The 20,028-nt window shown below is 55.3% G+C and overlaps 1 long non-coding RNA gene across 1 annotated transcript; it reads right to left on the bottom strand.

Moving 5' to 3' along the window:
- Nucleotides 1-15,949: 15,949 nt before the first annotated feature.
- On the bottom strand, nucleotides 15,950-19,446 carry LOC126958104 (uncharacterized). Its single transcript, XR_007727099.1, has 3 exons — nucleotides 18,138-19,446; nucleotides 17,119-17,233; nucleotides 15,950-16,197 (listed from the first exon to the last, which is right to left on the bottom strand). It is a non-coding gene; the product is annotated as an uncharacterized LOC126958104 (long non-coding RNA).
- Nucleotides 19,447-20,028: the final 582 nt, after the last annotated feature.

The following is a 20,028-nucleotide window of genomic DNA, read 5'->3' as shown; positions in this document are numbered from 1 at the left end:
ATCCGGCCACCGCGGGCTCCCACGTCGGGGCGTGGCGCGGGGGCCCGAGAAGGGCCAGTAGTCCCCAAGCTAGCCCAGCGCTAGGAGTCTAAAAGATGCGCCCTCTGCCTCCTCCCACCCAAGCCTCACGTAGTCCCGGGGCCGGGACCCAGCCAGTCGCAGGAGGCCAGCCCCACCTGGGGAACCGGGGCCTCTCCGAGGCAGGCTCCCCTTTGTCTCGGGACTCCGCGCCCCCTCTCCCCCCCGCGCCCTGCCCCGCGAGTCCGCCGCTGGGCGCCCCACCGTGATATTGCAGTGGTGCGTGAGCGGAGCGTGAGCTGCGGCGGCTTCTGGTTCTTGTGGAAGACAGAGGCCAGTAACTTCAGCTTGGCCTTGAACCCTGACACGGACATCTTCCCCTTATCTCCAGCGTGAGGGGCGCGGAAGGGAAGCCTGTCCGGAGCCGCTGTCGTGGCCCCTACCACCCCGCGGGACCGCCTGGCCGCGCTCTCGCGGCTCCACCTCTCCCCGCCGCCTCCCCACTCCTCGGAGCGCGACTGGAAAATGCCAAGGGGACATCGAGGCCTTGGCGGAGAGCTGTGTAGCGGCCTGCGTGGCTGCTCCCCTTGTAACTGACTCCACCGACCGGTGTCAAACTGCAGCTTAAAAGGGCAACAGCACCACCGCCCTCTCTACCGTCTGGGAAAGGGCGGCCCCCACCCCACCCCTGAACCCTCACCCCTCACCACTGACCCCTGACCCCGAGGCGCCCCGGGCGCACCCGTTTGGTGGGGGGGTGCACGAGTTCAGAGCGTGCACGCGCTCCCGGCTGCCCCCTCTATATGCCTGTGTACAGAGTACCTGTTCCCTGTCCTGACTCTCAATGGCCTACACATTAAGAGGTCGCCTGCCCTCAATGGCCCTGAGTTTCTCCTCGTTCAGAGGTTGGACCATCGCCCTCCAGCCCAGCTCCCAGGTCTGGTAGACTCATTGGAGGGACCACCTCTGATTTAGAGGCTGCAGGGAAGACGGGACACCCACCTCCACTGTGCACCCCACCTCCAGGCCCGCAGCAAACGCCATTCAAGCAGCACAGTCCATAGAGAAAGAGGAACCTTGGGCCTCCTCCCGGGCCAGTGTGGCCACAGGTGCTCCAGAGCCAGGGCTGGCCAGGGCTGATAGACTCTACCTGGCTTATCTAACCTGAGCTCCCTCTCCCTGAGCTCCCTCTCCCCCAGGAGGGTCAGGCAGTGAGATGAAGTGCTAAGAGTATGGAGTTTGGTGTCAGGCAGCCTGGGTTCTAGCCTCACCCACCAACCCTTAAAATTCCAGGGCAATTTGGGGCAAGCCTTTTAACTTCCCATAACCTCGGTTTCCTCATCCGTAGGTGGAGGGCACAAGCACTGGCATCCCGAGTGTGCAGGAGTGCAGCGTGTGAGAAGGCAGACGCTGCGGCTTGAGGGTGGGAATTCTGACTGCTCCCTGAGCAGTCGGCCAGGCCCTGCCAATCTGACACCTTGGCTTCCGCTGTCAACGCCCCAAATCCACAGACTCAGCTGGGGGCTGGGGTGGGGGTCTATGGTTTAAAATAAAGTGGAATCTGCCTCTCATTAAAATGACATTTGTCACCTCTATCATAAATTGTCCTCAGCTGTAGGAAAAGGTCCATTAACACATTTTTTTCCTTCTCCAAATGAGGCGAGAGTGGGTAAGTTTGAAAATGCCTGTGGACAGTAATAAAGCCAGAAAAGCCCTCTTTCCCCCCAACCTCCAGCTGCCTGCCCCCAGCAGCCAAAAACATCATCATCATTATCTGTCTGGGAGCCGGCTCAGGGGGAGCGCCTTAGCATGGTTCGTTAAGGTGCTAATTAGCAAGAACCAGCTTCAGCTCTGGGGACTAGGGGGCAGGGGAGTGGGCTTCAGTCTCTCCCTCCCCTCCTACCATCCCTCAGCCTACTACCCACTCAGCCTCACCTGGTCTATGGGCATCTGCTCTTGGGTGACACATGGTCAACAGCCAAGGCGGGTGTCCCCCATGGCAACGGAGAATAGGCTGATGAAGGGAGGAGAAGGTGGCTGTAGAAAGGCCAGAGAAGAGGCTGCCAAAGTGGAGGCCCCAGAGCCCAGGTCCCTGCCATAGCCCTATCCTATAAGGCCTCAGTCTCCACATCTGAGCAATGGGAGTCTGGACCATGCGACTGCTGAAGATCCATGGGACTCCTGGGAAGCTTTGGCATGTTGCAGCAGGCTGTGGGGGAAAGGAGTTGCCAGGAGCTCTGAGCAATTTCAATTCCAGCGTTATAACAATGTGGCCAGCATGAATGAACACCCACTGTGTGCCAGGCTTGAGTGAAATGACTCACTTGACCTTGACACAGCAGCCCCTGATGTTGGCAGAATCCCGACTTTACAGATGACGGGGCTGGTCGCAATGAAGTTAGGTGACAGCTAGTAGGTGAGATTGGAACCAATGCAGGCCAAACCATGCCTGGCCTCCTGTGCCCCTCTACCACCCTGGAATCCCATCCCTCCCAGCCCGGGAGTCCAGCCCCAGCTCCCTCTCCACACAGGAAGGCAGGCATGACTCCAGCCCAGGCACCTCTCAGCACAAGCAACCCTGGAGACAGAAGCTGACCAAGGTTGCCCGGCACTGATACACAGGCTCGAAGGCACTTGCCTGGGGTCACATGGCCTGGGCAGTGAAAATTTTAAGCATGTGACCTCTCTCTGACTTCATAGCCCCGGAAACTCACTCTGGGGCCAGCCAGCCCCCGGAGGCCCTGCCTAGGGCAAAGCTTCTCCTCCAAAGCCCTCAGCCTGGGGACCTTCCCAAGGAACAGCAGCCTTCTCTGTCTGTCCTACTCAGGGGTCTCTGGCCCCCCACTCTCTCCCTTAAGTCCTGAGAACACCCCCTCAGGCTCCTGCTGGTCCTCACAAACAACATCCCTCCCCAGTCCCACACCTCCATGGCTCCAAAGGGGACACTGGGTCAGGAGTTCCTAGAGGGGAGCAGCAGTTGCAAGACCCCACATGGGGAGCCCCTACCTTGGCTGCACAGCCCCTGAGGACAGAGTAGCTCTGGGGATGCCATGGGCCTGTGGATGCCCTCCCAGGGAGAATGGGTGAGCCTCTCCCAGGTGCGGGGGCACAGCCTAGAGGGTGGTGAGTGTGCAGGGGGGGAGGCTAACTCAGATCCACATTCGAGCAGGGGAATGGGGGTCTTCATTGGCATGAAACAGCTGGCACTGGCCTCACCTGACTGCCAGATGCCCACTTGGTCCCTGGCCAGACTCTGTTAACAGCCCTCAGCTCTCCGCCCACCTCTCCCAGGGCCCATCTCCCCTCAAACACCTTCGATCAGATTCCACCTCAGAATCGAGGAGCAGCCCCCACCAATTCCACTCCCAGCCCCAGACACCACAGGCAGTGGGGCATCCTACAGGAGCCCTCTCCAACCCCGCCGGGAACCCCACGGGAACTCCACAGGCTGCCCCGTGGGATCAAGTAAGGCTGCCCACACTCAGTGCACACACACATACACAATCGTGGGTACCTGATCCCCAGTAGGGCATGAGCCCAGAAGCATAGCCCACCACCACACAGAGCCCATCAGCCCACCCAGTTTGGGGCCCAGGGTGGTGATGTCAGTAATGAGAGTGGCAGGCTGACAGGGTTGATGGCCATGCAGCAGAAGGAGATGAAAAGAAGACTCCTGACCCCATACCGGGTCCCCACCCTGGTCACGAGATCATCAGTGGATACTCCTGGATTTCTATCCACCTACAGAGAAGAATGTCCAAAAGGAGCTGGACTTGGCACCCAGCCTCAGTGCCCAGTGTTCCCCCTCCACAGCCCCGCACCTTCACAGCCTCAGCGCTCCTGCATCCTGCCCCGGAGAGGCCAAGAGCTCCAGCTAAAGTCACACAGCAAGTCAGAACCTGGCTGGGATTGGAACCCACGCCTCCCGTCGCCTGGAGCTGGGGCTCAGATGCGATGCATGTTGTGAGGGCGGCAGAGCCACAGGCCTGATGCTCAGACATGACTCATCCTGTTGCAGGGAACTGGGGATGGCAGCACCTTGGGGCAGAGGGACAGGCCTCCAACCCGCCCCTTTCTCCACCAAGAACTCCCTCTCCAGTCTCCTTGGCCATGGCCTTCAAGTCCCCACTTGATGACAGCAAGCTCACCTCCACCCAAGGCAGCCCATCCATCTGCAGCTCTGACTGAGTTCCACCCTGGACCTGGCTCTGCTCTGCAGCACTGGGTGCCCACTGCAGACCCAAGTTTGGGGCAAGGGTTCCAGGCCCTTAGACATTCCTAGACAGCAAGTGCAGCCCCTGAGTCTACCATTACCCAGTTTGCAGGTCCCAGTCCCTCCTGCCTGCTGCCTCCTGTTAGTGTCCCTGTGGGCCTACGTGGGACCCAGAGTGGAGCATCAACTGGCTGGGTGGCTGAAGGCCAGCCAGCTCCTCCCTCTCTCTGAAATGAGACAACTTAGGGAAAGCCTTGGCTCCAGCAGCTCTGGTAGTGTGGGCCCACCACACCCAGCTCTTGACAGAGTTGTGCACAGCAGGCGTGACTGGGCCATCCCCTGCTTCATATCACACTCATTGCTCCTTGTCATACAGCCTCCCATGCCTGAGCCAAGGCTCTTCAGCCCTCCTCTGTCTGTGCCTCTCTAGACCCAGCCTAACATGGTTGAAGAGTTAATTTCCTAACTCTGAAAATATCTCCCAGCCAGCTTGGCCTGTGCCTGCGGTTGACCCTGGGCCATAAGGCAGAGGCTGGAGGGTCTCCCCAAACTCCACACAGCAGCGGATACCCCACTGCTCCCCACACTCCCAGTTCCAGGCCTTCGACCCTCCGTCAGCATCCCCCTCACGCCTTCACTAGCACAACCTGATGTCTCTGAGCCCTAGGCCTGGTGAGTTACAGCCCGTCCATCCCTCCCAATGTCCTCGTTGCCGCCTCCATGGGCCCATATTACGGCGTGCACATCTGTCAGCCTGTGGCCACCACCACCACAGGTGTTTCCAGGGAGACAGTCTCCATTTCCAGGGAGACATCCAAAAGCCCAGCACCTCCCTCCCCGTCCCAGTTCCTCCACCCACTACCCTTTATGGGGATGGAAATTTGGGCTGTAAATATTACCATGTCTTCCCTGCAGAAGGGGCTGAATGGGGCCTGAATACATTGCTATTCCCGAGGTCACCGTGACCACAAATGCCCAGTCATAGCTGTTTGGGCGCATTAAGGCATCACTCTGACTGCGCTGGCCACCCTCCCTGCCATGTCCAGGGCCCTCCCAGCACCCCCTCCACCATGGATTCCCTCCTGCCCTGCAAGCCTTAAGACAGAATCTGCTCACGGTGGAGGTGGTCTGGGGGGCAGGTCACCTGTCCTGAGGCTTTAGCAGGCAGGCAGGCAGGGAGGGAGGAGGGAGGGGGGAGGGAGGGATGGAGGGAGGGTGGGTGGGTGGGTGACTCTGACTGAGCCCTCAACTTTGGGGACCCAATATGACCCTTTGTATATCAGCCACCGTGTCCTCCATAGCTGTGCAGGGGTTGGTGTTATGCAGAAGAAAACAAGCCTCTGTCCAAGGTCCCATACCTGGTTTGAGGTGATCTAGGATTTGAACCTAGATCCTTGGACTACAAAGCTTCTTCTACCACAGCCTCGGCCCTCAAGGCCAGAGAGTTAAGAGCTGACACATTCTAAGCATTGTACCTATTTTCACTAATGTAAGCCTCACTAGACCTCATGAGGTCAGCACTGCTAATACACTCATTTTACAGACACGACACTGAGGCATAGCCAGGGCCACCCAACTTCTAGGTGGAGAAGCAGGATTCAAAGCCAGGCAGGCTGGCCCCAGAGGCTGGTTCTAAATACTCTGCTTAGAGCCACTACCAACCTGGCCAGCTGGGGCATTCCCACCATCTAGGCAAATCTCAGTCCCTTCCCAGGGGCCTTCCACCCTGCAGAGACAACCCTCATTGCTGAGATAGCACTTCGGGAGGAAGCCCAGGAGCTCGGCCTGCCACATCGAAGGTGCTCACCCCAGCCTTTCCCCAGCCCCAGCCTCAATTACAGGGGATAGTGAGGATCAAATATTTACAGTGTGGTCACCCAGTCAGTGGTATGTGGTGGTATTATTGATTACTGTTGTTGTTATCTCGGTGGGGGTCTGACCCCATCATTGTAGGCCTTCTGACTTCACAGGCCACAGCACAAGTGCACACACTTGCCTCTCCCATACACACACACACATATATACACACAAGTATACCACACACATATATACACACACATACACACACACACAGCCTCAGAATACAGAGCGAGTGCACGCCATTCACTCTCCCTCCAGGCCTGTCACTGTATTAGTGTCCTAGTGTTGATATAATAAATCACTACACACTTGGTGGCTTAAAAACAAAAAATTTTATAAACAGAAATTTATTCTCAGCCAGGCTCAGTGGCTCATGCCTGTAATCCTAGCACTTTGGGAGCCCAAGGCAGGAGGATTCTCAAGGTCAGTAGTTTGAGGCCAGCCTGGGAAACTTAGACCCCATCTCTCCAAAAAAATAAAACAAATTAGCTAGGTATGGTGGCATACACCTCTGGTCCCAGCTACTCAGGGGGCTGAGGTGAAAGGATCACTTGAGCCAGGGAGGTTGAGGTTGACATGAGCCATGATTGTGCCACTGCACCACCTGCCTGGGCAGCAGAGCAAGACCTTGTCTCAAAAGAAAAGAGGAAGGAAGGAAGGAATGAAAGGAGGGAGGGAGGAAGGGAGGGTTTGAGGGAGGAGAGGAAAAAAGGAAATAAATGTATTCTTTCACAGTTCCAGAGGCTAGAAGTCCAAAATCTGTTTCACTGGGTCAAAACCAAAGTGTTGGGGGGACTGGCTCCTGCCATAGACTCCAGGGGCATATCCATTCCTGACCTCTTCCAGCTTCTGGTGAAAGTGTTGGGGGGACTGGCTCCTGCCATACACTCCAGGGGCGTATCTGTTCCTGGCCTCTTCCAGCTTCTAGTGAAAGTGTTGAGGGGACTGGCTCCTGCCACAGACTCCAGGGGCGCATCTGTTCCCAGCTTCTTCCAGCTTCTGGTGAAAGTGTTGGGGGGACTGGCTCCTGCCACAGACTCCAGGGGCATATCTGTTCCTGGACTCTTCCAGGTTCTGGTGAAAGTGTTGAGGGGACTGGCTCCTGCCATTTCCAGGGGCATATCTGTTCCTGGCCTCTTCCAGCTTCCAGCCCTGAGAGTGACCACGGGCATCCCTTGGCTTGTGGCCGCATCACTCCAAACTGCCTCTGTGGTCACATGGCCTTCTCCTCCCCTGCAGTCAAATCTCCCTCTGCCTCCCTCTTATATGGACACTAGTGATTGCATTCAGGGCCCACCCAGATGATCCAGAATCATCTCTGCAGCTCAAGATACTTGACTATCACATCTGCAAAGACATTTTCCATGTAAGGTAACATTCACAGGTTTCAGGGATGCAGGCCTGGATATCACTGAAAGCCACCATTTTGCCTGCCACAGTTAACTGCCTCAACACTGCATCCCAGACAACTAACAGGCACATCAAACTTCACATGACCACAGCTAAGTGCCTCATTTCACCCCAGCTGAGTTTGCTGACTTCCCCTCTCAGATCAGATGAGTTACCCCCATCTTTCCAGCTGCCCAAGCTGCCCAAACCGTGGGGCCAATTCTTTCTCTTATCCCACAGCAGATCCACCATCAGCAAAGCCTGTTTGTTGAACTTTCAAAATCTATCCAAAATCAACCACTTCTCACCACTCCACGGCCACCACCACAGACCAAGCCACCATCTCCCTCCAGGATTATTGCAACAGCCTCCCCCCAGGGCTTCCTACTTCTGGCCTGCCTCCTACAGTGTCCTCCACATAGCAGCCAGATGGACCCTTAAAACCCAAGTCACGGCACATCACTCCTCTGCTAAAACCCCGCGGTGACTCCAGTCTCACTCAGAGCAAAAGCCAAAGCCCTGAGAGCGATCTCCAAGTTCTGGACCCATCTGCTCCTTGACAACAATTCCTCCCCTCTCTTACCACTCACCCCCACCACCTTCTCCACCCATTCTGGCCTCCTCCTTCTCCCCTGACTGCTCCTCACACAGGTCAGGCACACGCCCACCTGGATGCCCCTGTTTCCTCTGATTGGAATGCTCTCCTTAGGCTTCCATGTGGCTCCCTGACCTCAACACCCCACTTGACCTAAAAGTCTCCTTCTCAGGGAGGCACCCCCACTCCTGACATTTCCTTTCCCCACTTCTCCTGTATTTGTTTCTCCTTGACATGATCACTATCTAACACAGTACATATTTTCCTTATTTATCTTGTTTAATATCTGTCTCCCCTACTACAGCAGTCCCCAACCTTTTTGGCACCAGGGACCAGTTTCGTGGAAGACAATTTTTCCACAGCCCAGGGTTGGGGAGATGATTTTGGGATGATTTCAAGTGCATTACATTTACTGTGCACTTGATTTCTATTATTATTACATTGTCATATATAATGAAATAATTATACAACTCACCATAATGTAGACTCAGTGAGAGTCCTGAGCTTGTTTCCTGCAACTAGATGTTCCCATCTGGGGGTGATGGGAGACAGTCACAGATCATCAGGCATTAGATTCTCATAAGAAGAGTGCAACCTAGATCTCTCGCATGTGCAGTTCACAATAGGGTTCTTGCTCCTATGAAAATCTAAAGCCTCCACTGATCTGATGGGGGCAGGGCTCAGGCCATAATGCAAGTGATGTGGAGTGGCTGTAAGGACAGATGAAGCTTCATTCGCTCACTACTGCTCATCTCCTGCTGTGTGGCCCAGTTCCTAAAAGGGCTGGTCCCCAGGGGTTGTGGACCCCGCCCTACTGGAAAGCAAGCTCCATGAGGACAGACTCCCAGATCCTAAAACAGTGCCTGGACTAGTAGGTGTTCAATAACTATTCACACATTCATTCACCCTGTAGGCTAGCATGGAGCCAGCACCGGGGGATACTGGAACCCAGTGGTGAGCCAGACACTGCCCCTGACAAGGACCATCCAGGGTATTACACACAGTGACGGGGAAGCCCAGAGTGCCACAGGAGCTCAGAGGAGGGAGAGATCAACTCAGCCCAGGGGGCTGGGGACAGCCATGCTGAGGAGGGCTTTACAGGATAAGTAGGAGTTCACTGGCTGGAAGAGACAGCTTCGCAGCTGGCAGGTGGAATGGCTGGTATGAACACCAGGAACAAAAGAGTAGGATGTGTTCTTGACACAGGGGAGGGTATAAGAAATGAGGCCAGTGGGCTGGGCAGGAAGTATTTGAGGGCCTTGGAGAGCAGGTCGGGGGGTTGAGCTTCTCCCCGTGGGCAATGGTGGGCCAGTGAAAGGGAGAACATGGCAGGCGTGTGGGTCTGGAGGCTCCCCACTCAGATGGCCAACACGCAGCAGCCTAGGCATGGGGAGAGGTGGGGTATGGGGCCCACCTATCATGCACCAAGGTAAGGGGTTGGAAATGCCCCCAAATTGTGTCCTCATCTGGGAAGCAGCTCAAGCTATAGTGTCATTATGGAGCGTCTTGTATGCCCAGGCCTGTGCTGGGAGGAGACCTTGGGGAGTATTAAACCAACTTCCCCCGACGCCCACCATGTGAGGACACAGCAAGAAGGTGGCCATAGGCAAGCCAGGAAGACAGCTCTCCCTCTGACCTGATCTCAGACTCCCAGCCTCCAGAACTGTGGGAAAACATGCTTTCTGGTTCAAGCCCCCAAGTCTATGGTATGCTGTTGTTGTAGCCCAAGTGGACTAAGATAGATGAAGAAGTCAAGGAGAGCTTTCTGGAGGAGATGAGGTTTTGGCTGTCATAGCAGAGAAGACAAGCCTGGGCTGACTGTATCTTGGACACCGCAGACCTGAGGCCAAGGCCCATCCTTCAACCAGCCCACAAACCCTCAGTGATTTCTTTGGGATTTAATTTCTCTGCTGAAGAGCACAGGGGCAGTCCCCAGATTGATGGAACTTTGCATGTTGCATAAAGTCCAGGCGGTTCCCTGAAGGCATGGGTAGGGGGCTGGAATTTCTGGCTCCTGAGCACTGGATTCCAGTTTTCCCCTTCTGCCTCCAGCAAAGGTAACTCAGCCAGGCTGGAGCCAGCCAGGAATCAATGTGCAAAAGCCTCCCTCTCACCCAGCTCCCACGCCTAAGGAGGCTGCTTGGAAGCGGGGATCTGAGCTGGGCTCTGAATGGCAGCAGTGATCAGGAATGCAGTGAGAAGCTCTATAAATAAATATACATTTTCATAAGACATGTTTAATTAAAGTGGATGAAAATTCATTTGCTTTAAGAAAATTAGAAGTGCCCTAGAGGATTTCAGAAGCAGGCCAAGAGTCCCTGAATCTAAAGGCTCCTTAGAAGGCTTGGGGGTGGGAGGCTCCCCAGTCGCTGCACGTGGTGCCTCAGAAGTAGACAGCTCACATCTACATCACACTCCGCACTCCGTACACCACCAGGCGTGTTCACATGGAGATGGCAGGAGTGATCAGCCCTGTGTTTGCCAGGCGGAAACTGAAGCTCAGAGGGGGTTGTGACTTGCCCAAGGTCACACAGTGGTCTGTGGCAGGCCCAGTGGGGAGCTGCCAGTGTTTTCTGTCAGTGCTGGACATTTCATTCATGCTCCACACAGCGAAAGCCTCTCACCCTCAGGGCCCCTGGCCGGAGCTGCCACCTCCCAGGTTCCTCTCATCTGCAAAATGGTAGCCCTGGAGCTGTGACAATCAGCACACATGGGAAGGCGGAGGGAAGCAGCCTGGGGGTTGGGGACAGGAGCCAGAAAGGGAAATGACCCGAAATCAACAAGCGTTCCAGAATTTTAAGCAGTTTTTGGAGGAAAACAAGGAGCAGATTCAGCTGTAGCAATTTGCTCCAGGGGAAAATTATGTTCCCGTGCTCTATTATACAGAACAGAAGGAACATTAGGCAGGTTGAAGACTTGTTAATTTATTTCTCTGTTTGTTAACGGGCTCCACACGATGCTCAAATGTGCGCACGTGTACACACACACACACACACACACACACACACGCCTGCATACACATGTGCGTCAGCAGGAGGTGGCCCCAAGTTTTCCTGCTACCTTCCTATCAGGCACCACTCAAGTGGTGCTTTCTCTGCTGCAGCCAGGGGTCTGAAAGAAGGCCACATGCAGTCTAAGGACTGAGGTGAGCCCCTCAGTATCCTCATCTGAAAAATGGGCTGGCAATGAGATGAGCCGCATATTAGGGCAAAGCCTTTGACCTTGGACCAGAAGTGAGAAGGTCCCCAGTGCTGACTGAAGGCCTGATGCTCCACTTGCATGGCTCACTGGCTCCTCAAACCCGGCAAGTTCAAACCAGAATGCCTGCACCTCCACCTGCGCCAGATTGCCCATCTCAAAAAATGGTGCCACTCGAGCCAAACTGACCCAGCCCCGACCAGGACTCTCGGACTTCCCATCCCATGACCACTCTCCAACCCTTCTCCCAGCCACCCACTCCTCGCCATCTGCACCACCACCCTGCAGCCATGACCCCACCTCTCTCCTGGGTCCCTGCACCCACCTCCCCTCGAGGCTCCCTGCTCTTCCTGCCACGGCCTCTAATCCATTCTCTCCACCCAGAGGCCAGAACAGAATTTGGAAAGCACATATCAGGCCCTGTCACTGATCCGCTTAACCCCCTGCAAAGCACACCCCTGCTCCTCAGCAGGGTGGCTAAGGCTCTGTTTCCCATCCCTGTCCCTGCTCTCTCCCTCACTCCCCACACACCAGCCACACTGTCTTCCTCCTGATCTCCAGAGATAGCCAGCTACTTCCCACCTCCCAGCCTTTGCCTTGACATTCAGCCCCTCAAAGTCACCTCTTCAGAGAGGCCTGCCTGGATGCCCATTGGAGCAGCTCACCCCACCCCAGCCACTCCCAATTCCACAGCCCTGTTGTTTCCCTCCTGGACTCAGCACAGTCTGCGATTACCCAAATTACTTGTTTGCCGTGCTGTTGCTCCCTCAAGACGGGAAGCTACCTGGGGGGAGGAACAGTGCATAACGTTCTAGCTGCTGGGGATACCGCGCTTCATAGGTATTTCATCAGCACTTGATGAGCGGGTGAATGAAGGAGTGAATGAAAGAGCAGGCTGGCTCCAAGCCAGACGGGAGAGGTGAGAAGGATCAGGGTCCCCGTGCCCAAAGTCTCCTGCCCCTACCTTGGTAGGGCCTCAGCACCTCTTCTGCTCAGGAAAGGGAGCACGTGGGGCCAGTGTTCATGGAGGAGCATCTATAATCAGGGCCCTTTTCTCTAAACAACTTCATGAAGCAGCTACAAGGAAGCAGAGAGCTTCACCTCTCTGAGCCCAGTCTCTTTGTCCGTTTAATGGGGATAATCCTAGGTCCCAACTTCTAGGACTGCTGTGTGGATGGATAAGACTGTATCTCAAAACTGTGAGCAGCTGCTGCTGCTGCTAAAACAAATCTCATCTCTTACAGAGGAAGAAGCTGGAGAGATTGTGGGAGTTGCCTGGAGTCCCAGAGTCAGAAAGCAGGGAAGCTAGACCCAAATCCAGGCTCGCCTGACTCAGGAGCCAGTGCTTTTTTTCTCTGTGCTGGACCCACTCCAGCCGGGAGTGGGAGGTGGGATACAGGAAGCCTTTCTCCGTTTGCACCTCAGTGGTGTTCATTTATGTTCCTGAGCACAGACTGACTTTGCCTCACCTTTCCCCCAGGTTTGGTACAGAGACACTAGGAACCTGGGAGGGCTGGCCAGGGAGGACGGTGCTGCCCCCACCCCACTCATCCCCGAGGCAAGGGACCTGGGAAGGAAGCAGCTGCCCAAGCCTGGGACAGGTAAACTGGGGCCTGCTGAGAGCCAGTCTGTGAGGAGCCTCCTTTGGGTCGTCTGAGATGGGGGGACTGGCAGGCTGGGGTCTCCGGGAGGTCTCAACAGGAAGAGTTTGGTTTGCATAGCAGAGGAGGAAGAATTGCCCTCCAGCCAGCACCTTCCCCGCCCTAGCCAAAAGCACAGAGCCAGCAGAAGAGAGCAGAACTCAGAAGGCCGTGGGGCTCTAAGGACGCATGGAGGGCCCACTCAGTCCCACTCAGGCCAGCTTGTGTGGTTGGAAGGCCTGGAGGCTTACAGGTAAGGCTGCCCTAGCAGAGACCCTGCCCAGCGCCTGGCTGATGAGGGATCGTGCTGCAGGCAGCCAAGGTAGCTTCCCCTTGCAGCCAGTGCACATTAAGAATTATTCCTCTTCCCACCTGTGAGTGAGAACATGAACAATGAGAACACTTGGACACAGGATGGGGAACATCACACACAGGGCCTGTCATTCGGTGGGGGAAGGGGGGAGGGATAGCATTAGGAGATATACCTAATGTAAATGACGAGTTAATGGGTGCAGCACACCAACATGGCACATGTATACATATGTAACAAACCTGCAGGTTGTGCACATGTACCCTAGAACTTAAAGTATAATAAAGAAAAAAGAATTATTCCTCTTGTGAGCAAACAATTTGTTACAATATCTACTGTGCACTTTTCCCGGCTGGGCGCCCTCCCATACATCCCGAATTAATCCCTGAAGTCACTCAATTCATTTAGGACATGCCTGAGTGTGCCTCTCCTTTTATTAGGGAAATTTTTCATTGTTTTGAGGAGCTCATAGGTTTTAATTTGAGGCCAAAATTTTTAAAGCCTCTCTCAGTGGCTCCGAGGCATGAGTAGTCTTACATCTGGGAAGACCCCCTAGGTTCCCAGACCTCGTAGGGCTTGGCTGGGGCCACCAGACCCCAGAGAGAAGGGATCATGGCGCATGCCCCCCAGGGAGCCAGGGACTGCAGACCCCAGGGCTGTGTGGCATTGGGTCATACCCTCGACCTCTCTGAGCCTCCCTAAGAAAGGCAAAGCCAAGGAAGACTTCGTACTGCGATATAGTTCTTTCAAGCCTGCCCAGGGAAGTCTGGGGTCATCACCTGTAAAAACCACAGCCCTGGAGAGTAGCACGGGGCCACTGAAAAAGCATGATGTGTGGAGTTCCGATTTGAAACAGGGCCAGGGCAGGCCAGTCATTCGCCTCTCCCAGTTTCCAGCTCCTTAAAATGAGTCTAAGAGCTGGCGCCCTCTCCAGGCTGTTGTGCAAATTACACAAACCCAAGCTAGGAGTGAGTGACTTAGGGCCTGGCACAAAGTGGGTGCTCCACAAGGGTGAGCCTCCCCGGCCCTCTCAGCCCAATGCGGACCCCTCCCACATCTCCTTCTCTTGGACTTCAAGCAGCCAGAGCCCCTGGCTCACACATTTTGGCTAAAGGTGGCCCACAGGCTGATCTCCACAGGTGGGGTCCTGCCAGTTTGGGCAGCAGCCACCAGCCTCTTCCCAGGCCTTACACAGTCCCTTGCACTTCCCAACTGAGGCCCTGGTGTGTGGGGAGGCCTGTCCATAGATCCTATGCTAAATCCCGCCCCTCCCTGCAGCCCCCAGGTAGGGCTGTGTGCCAGGATCCCGGCTGTTTGACGTCTCCCTGCCCTTAGTCAGCAGACAGTGGTCCCACCCCCAACTACTGGTCCTCCACCCCCACCAGGGCTCCAGGGCTGGGACCTCTCAGAGCTCTGACCCCCAGTCAGCAGCAGCTCTCGGACAGCTCATACCCTGTCCCAGGCTTACTCCTCCTGCCTGTTCTTTGTTCACACTATTCCCAAACACACGTGCTCTCTGTCACTCTCTCCCACCCCCACCTTCCCCAAATCCTCACGAGCTCTAAGGACCAGACACCTGCAGGAAGCCCTCCCTGACTTCCCCAGCTTTTATCTCCTTCCCTTTCCTGAGGCTCACAGCATTTCTCCTTGATCCCTCTAACTTCACATTGCTACCCAGAGGCAAGGACCACGTCACCTACTCATGATGTGGTGGCCAACCCCAGGCAAATTCCACTGTGTACTCAGGGAGAACAGACTCATTCAATGATGCGGGGGAAGGTCACAGAGGACTCTCGCTGAGACAGTACAACACCTCCGTGAGGTAGGTATCATTATGTCCATTGTGCATATGGGAAACTGAGACTGGAGAAATGAATCACTTGCAAGAAGCAAGCAGGGCTGGGACAGGAACCAGCACCACCTAACAGTGCCATTAAGACACAGCCCACAAATTCAGGTTCCACAGGCAAGACCCACCAGGCCTGGGCCCAGCAGGTTCACCTGTGCAATCCCATCTGATCCTCACCACCCTTCAGGGAGGTTACTGTGCCACTCGGGAGGAAAAAGAGGTCCAGAGAGGCTGAGTCACTTGCTCGAGGACACCAGTAAGTGGCAGGGCTGGGACTTGAATCCAAATTCTTTCATCTCCCACTTGGTCAAGGCAACCGATCAGGACACCTCACCTCATCCTGCCCACCACTCCTAGAGTCTGCAGGACCCATTAAAAATCACATTATCGAAGAGTATTGAATGATAGGAAAATGATCTTGGTATGGGATTAAGTACAAAAGGCAAGTTAGAAAACAGTAAGTACAGCTTGATCCCAATTATGTCATAAATACATGTTTTGTAGAAGACTGACGGGCTAAACACCCAAGAGCTCACACTTTTCTATAAATAACACACATTACTTTTTTTATAACCAGAAAAATAAAATGTTTGAAAAGCACCTTACAGATTTCAAGGCTTAGCCCAGGTGTGACTTGTTCCAAGCCCTGCCAGATCCCCAGCTGACTGTGGCCCTCCTGCCCTGTGTCAGCTCCTGCCTGCATCTCCCTGCCTCCTGAGCTCCCCATGCCCCTCGGCTGTGGTGCCTGTGGGTGCTGCTGTCTGCCTGGGCAGTGGGGAGGCTGCTCACGCCCCTGCCCCCTGCCCCCATCACCCCGGTTGCTGCACAGACAACCCTGACCCCATCCTCTCGCCCATCTTCCAGCAGCAATTACAGGTTAAACTGGAGGGGCTAATCAGCTGCTCATTCTACCCAGAGCCAACTAATTACCAGAAATATGCTGATGGTGCTAACTGGGCTTCGGAGCAAGGCCTCGTGTCTGGGAAGGAAATCCAGGCCTCTGCTTCCGCCAGCTTCAGTGTGAGGACAGGGTTGGCTGAGCCTCAGCCAAACACAGCTGTCACCCGATCCCTCAGGAGAAGGGAGTCCAGGCCTGCTGCCTGAAGAGCCGCCAGGCTTCTTCCTCTGAAAAATGAGGACAATCCGCCAGGCCAGCCTGCTGCCCATAGCCCACCCCACCATTCCCTCTGTTTAGCAAAGTCTTTCTGCAGCTCTCTCATGGGTGACAGAGGCCTGTCAAGAACAGGGGATTGGCCAAGATATGGGGTAGAGGTGACTTGTCCAAGGTCACAAGCAAGCCAGAGGTCAAACCAGGCAGCAAGCCAGGTCCCCCTCCTTCCCCATCTCCCACTTCTCTGGGACATGCTGTTGTTTCTCCACATTCCTTCACATGAACCACAAAGTGAGAGGACTTGTCACCTCCCACATTCTGGGGATCCTGCTCCTCATGATACAGTCTAAGAACCTATCTGCTGTTCACAGAGAGCCAAGGTCACCTGGCTGCCAGTGCTTGTTGCACAAACACACCTGGGGTCTGAGCCTCATCTCTCCCTCAAGGTGTCTGGACCCACATGCTGTCTCTGGTGTGGAACCCTATTAAACTCCACACATTAGAGCTAATGCCAGCCTCTTGACAGTTTCTTGGACCCTGATTGTCTCAGTCCACATGTTCTGGCTCCCTCCCGACCTGAAATCAGGCACACATTTGGTCAACAATGTGACAGGACCAAAGACAGAGCCCTGCAGCCTGCCCTTAGAGACCTCCCATGCCACACGGGAACCCATTAGCCGGAACTGTCCATGAAACCCAGTTGCTGGGAAGAACACTCCAGGCTTCCAAGCTGCCTGCTGGAGAGCCCTGCTACAGCAAGGGCTGGCGGCAAGTGGCACCGCCACAGCAACCTCCTGAGCATGGCTGCATGTGGGGAGGGAGAGATGGGGAAACCCCCAGAAAGAGGGCCCCACAACAGCCTCCCCTACAGACCCCACACCTTCCATGGCTCACACCACCCCCACCCTGCCCTGCTGCCCAGAGTGGCATCTTACCTAGGGTTGGGTGGGTGTCTGGGAAGTACAGCTGGGTGGGGCTTAGCCTGAGCTGGATTCAGTTGCCCTCTCCACCTGTGGGCACTGGAGCTTCAGGGCCTGTGGGTGCAGGAGGCTGTGGGGAGAAAGAGGAGATGGCTGTCAGCTAGAGCAGGGAAGCAGGTGGTCGGGATGCAGTGGGGGCCACACCTGCAAATGGGTCTGATCCTGCCTGGTTGAGCCATTAAAAACTCAAACATCCCACACACACACTCTGACACACACACACTTGCACACACTCACACATGTTCTCTCATTCACTGGCAAACTTATGCTTACACACATACACACACACACAGAGCACTAGCTGGGGTAGGCAGGCCTCTGGGAAGGCAGGGTTTGTGGCCCCAGCAGGCTGGAGTCTGACTATGCCTCTCCCACCAACTGGCTCTGTGGCCCTGGGAAAGCTACTTCCCTCATCCATAAAAGGGAGATATCATCTCTCCTGCCAGGACTGCTGGGAGGATATAGAGAGAGAAGGGACACATGGCCTGGTGCACAGTAGGTGTCCAGCCAATGCCACTGCCTGCCTTCCTCCCCAGCCAGGACCCAGGAGGCAGGCCCCAGGCTGATCCCTGAGAGGGGACGATGGGCAGCACCAGAGTGCCTCTCCCTGGGCCTGAGCCTCAACTTCCGAGGCCCCAAGATCCCTACAACCCCCCACCTACTCACCCTCCCATCCCCCAACCTCTCCTGCCTTTCTTTTTTAAGGTACAGAGACAGAGTCTTGCTCTGCACTCAGGCTGGAGTGTAGTGGTGCCATCATAGTTCACTGCAGCCCAAACTCCTGGGCTCAAGTGATCCTCCCACCTCAGCCTCCCAAGGAGCTGGGACTACAGGTGTGTGTATCACCACGGCCAGCCAACTTTTTAATTTTTTTGTAAACTATGTTGCCCAGGTTGGTCTCAAACTCCTCGCCTCAAGCAGTCCTCCCACCTCAGCCTCCCAAAGTGCTGGGATTATCCACGGAGTCATCATACCCAGGCATCCTGTTTTATTCCTTCATTATATATTCTCCAAGGGTTCCTCTAGACCAGACGCTCTGTCCTCTGTGAGTAGGGGAGGGTGCTAGGAAGTTCTGGCTCCTTGGAAAGGCTCTGAGGCCTCCATGGTGCAGGATATAAGCTCAGCTCAAAGTCCAAGGAGGCGAGTTAACTCCCAGCTCTCCCTCCTCCACGTGGCCCTGGGCAAAGCTTCTTCCTCTGTACCTCAGTTTCCTCAACCTCTCAGACCAAGTCCCAAATCTCTTTCTGAGCTGCTGCAGAGAGGTTTCAGTCAGATCTGTGTTTCCCAAAGTAGGAGACACATGCTTCTGGGAGTGCACAAGGGGGTTTCGTGGTATGCAGACAAACGTTTTCATTTTCAGTTATGTGTTTCTCTATCTGTGTATTGGGAAAAAAAAAAAAATGACAGGCACATCACAGGTGTGATTTCCTGGATGTGTGCTTGGGCAGCATCATGGTAATCCACCTTCAAACATAAGTCAACATGAAGACAAGGATTAAGAAAACATAAGTGCAGGGGGTACCCAGGGGTGGTTTCAACCGTGATGGTGAAAGGGAAGCTCAAGAAGCTGACATCGAACCCAGCACCTGGCTCCCGGCAGCCCTTGAGAGGGCAAGCAGCTTCCACCTTCCCTGGAGGGCCAGGCCAGCCCCTCCTTTCTGCTCGATTTCCCATTGGGTGCTGTCCAGCACAGGCCTAGGACCCCAGGGGCATTCACAAGGCCTTCCGGAAGGGAGAGATGGAAGGATGGGTGGATGGGGCTCCAAGGTGACTGCTATAATGTGGGCAGACGATGGAAAAGCCCTTAGGGTCCCTCCCACAATCAACATTCTATCAAATCTATCAACATTCTATCAAATCCAGTGAATGCTGGAATTTTTAGCCACGTGGTAGGTGAAGATGTACGAGATGCTTTGAGGCCGGGGTCTTCCTATATTATGGGCTGCAGACTTCTCCAAGGATGCAGAGAAATGGGTGCTGAGCAGGCTCCAGGGCCCACTTTGGCTTTCCCATCCTGACAACAGAGCACGAAGCAGTCCAGACCAGTGAAGAGAGGCCTGCCCAGCCCCACAGTTCACCAGTCCCAAATTATGGCCCTGCTGCCAGCCGGCCCTGGGTGCACCTCCCACTAGTTGCTGATCCTGGAGGACAGGAGAGAACATAGCGGTGCCAGCCTGGGACAGAGGGGTAGCAGAGACTGGGCAGCTCCTCAGGCTCGGGTACCCTAAGCCAGGTCTAGCCAGACAGAGGCGCTGTCAGTGGCCTCCCAAGCTGGATCCTGATAGACTGGCATGAGCCAGCCAGGCCCAGGCCAACCTGGGCAGCCCTGTCCCTGGAAGGCCTCCAGACCACCTGGCTGGCGACCCTGAACCCAGTTCCACCTGAGCTGGCAGGGTAAGCCATCCCCACAGTGCCATTCCAGGCCCCCAGCTGCTATACTCCAAGACAATGAATGGGCCTCCCACTCCCTTCCCCCAAAATCTTCCTAAAGCTCCCACTCTCCTCTGTGGCGTCACAAGGAGTTGCTATGGAAATGGGACCACAGGCAGAGCACGACAATGATTTGGGGGCAGGGGAGGAGATGCAGTGGGAGCCGGGCACTCGCCTGGACACGAGGTCTGCTGGTGTGCCAGGTCCCCAAAAACATGAAACCCCAGCTGCAGGCCTCACAGCCAAGGAGAGTGCAAGGGGCTGCAGCCAAGGTTGGGGGCCTCCTACCTGCTCTTTTGGCTCCTTGCCACCTCAGTGGAGCCCAGGGAGCTCTCAGCCTGTGTAGCCTGTGTGTTTAGAAGAATGAACAAATGCCCCAGAAAATGTGAGACCTCCACAGAAACAGCTATCCAAGGACTCTGACAAAGTGGGTTC

The sequence above is a fragment of the Macaca thibetana genome, chromosome 7 (assembly GCF_024542745.1).
Source record: "Macaca thibetana thibetana isolate TM-01 chromosome 7, ASM2454274v1, whole genome shotgun sequence".
NCBI lineage: Eukaryota > Metazoa > Chordata > Mammalia > Primates > Cercopithecidae > Macaca > Macaca thibetana.
The sequence above is the reverse complement of the archived record's forward strand: the minus strand, read 5'-3'. Positions and strand labels throughout refer to the sequence as shown.